At 48.2% G+C, this 1582-nt stretch overlaps 1 non-coding gene across 1 annotated transcript; it reads right to left on the minus strand.

Moving 5' to 3' along the window:
- Window positions 1-1159: 1159 nt before the first annotated feature.
- Window positions 1160-1252, minus strand: trnay-gua (transfer RNA tyrosine (anticodon GUA)). Its single transcript has 2 exons — window positions 1217-1252; window positions 1160-1195 (listed from the first exon to the last, which is right to left on the minus strand). It is a non-coding gene; the product is annotated as a tRNA-Tyr (tRNA).
- Window positions 1253-1582: the final 330 nt, after the last annotated feature.

The raw sequence follows: 1582 nt of genomic DNA on the forward strand, positions 1-1582 counted from the left end.
ACATCTTCCTTTACTGACACTCTGGCAGCGTCTTCTTCCTTGGGAAAGACAGATGCAATGTATTTATTTAGTACCTCCGCCATGCCCACTGCCTCCCACTGCTACCAATTCGTTATAATCTGGGCCAGTGGTGCAATGGATAATGCATTAGGTTCGATTCCTACCTGGCTTGGATTTTTTAATGCAAAATTTTATGGCCTTCAATACCTTTCAAGCTGTCCTACTTGGTGGTGCTGCCTGGCTCCATACCTGGTAAGTGCCTTCTCAGTGCAGCAAGCAGTGCATCAGTGTCATAATCTGAAGGTCCTGAATTCAATCTTCAGAGAAGGCATCAAGGATTACGAAGCTTTTTTTCCATCTCTCACCTCATCTTTCCATCTTTGCTGCACAGCAAAATCAAGAACTTTTGCTTCCTGCAGCGCATCAAAAGATTTGCTGCCCCTTGATCTCTCTGTACCCAAACACACAGTGAAGTTTAGGAAGTCCATGGGCGATGGACTCACTGACAACACTCTTGTTTCTGTATAATTGCACCAGGACAAACGGTGAGTGGAGAATAGAATCAACGATCCCGCTACTTCTCACAGGCCAAGTGAGCGCTCCACCAGTTGAGCTAATTCCTCGTTTGCTGTTTGTAAATCGCCCCTCACAGTTCCTGCCTCACACTCGCCTTCAAGCTGCTCCAAGACCAGCAGAGAAATCTTGCCTTGGGTTGCCGCTCCCTGAATATATTAAATACTTTGCTCCAATCGGCGGTATCGAGCATCAGCAAGTGAGGAACAGCAGAACGGGAAGCTGCAGTAATCATGAATGATGCTGAGAAGAGCCCGAGCCTTCGGAAGGAAGACGAGGTCACCGGAAAGCAACAGCCGCCCGAGCTCGAGGAGCAGCGAGAGCCCTGACTGACTGATCGAAGACCATTTTGCCTGAAATTGAGGGCGATTTGAAGTGTTGCTGCTCAAAGGCACTCCCTGCTGGTGAGCAGAGGGAAATGCTCGAGTGAAACAGCCGTGCTCGGGCAGACACAGAAAGCTTTCAGGTTTTGGAAAGGAAAAGTGGTGTCCTGTGCCTGAGTGGCAACATGTTAATCTGTGAGCTGCCTGTGAAGTTCAGAGAGCGACCTTGAGGTAATTGCTGCTTATTCCAAAATCACACTCACTCCTTCGAGCCGGAATTGAACCAGCGATCAAAGGATGACTTTATTTTGTTTTATTCACTACAGTCCTCCGCTCTACCCCTGAGCTATCGAAGGGAAGCGATAAACAGTGTTGTCTTTGGTGATTGTTCACCGTGCGCCTGTTGACACGTTCAGACTCGTGGAGTCCGGTGCTGATCGAAGACTTCTTTTGCCTGAAAGCGAGAGCTGAGTGTTTTGAAGTATTGCTGCTCAAAAGCGCTCCCTGCTGGTAAGCAGAGGCAGAGCAGCCTTGTTTGGGCAGACACAGAAAGTTTTCAGCTTTGAGAAAGGAAAAGAGGCGTCCTGTGCCTTCATGGCAACATGTTAATCTGTGAGGTGCCTGTAAAGTTCAGAGAGCGACCTTGAACTAATTGCTGCTTATTGCAAAATCACGCGTTCTCCTTC

Source organism: Heptranchias perlo, unplaced genomic scaffold, assembly GCF_035084215.1.
Source record: "Heptranchias perlo isolate sHepPer1 unplaced genomic scaffold, sHepPer1.hap1 HAP1_SCAFFOLD_590, whole genome shotgun sequence".
Classification (NCBI taxonomy): domain Eukaryota; kingdom Metazoa; phylum Chordata; class Chondrichthyes; order Hexanchiformes; family Hexanchidae; genus Heptranchias; species Heptranchias perlo.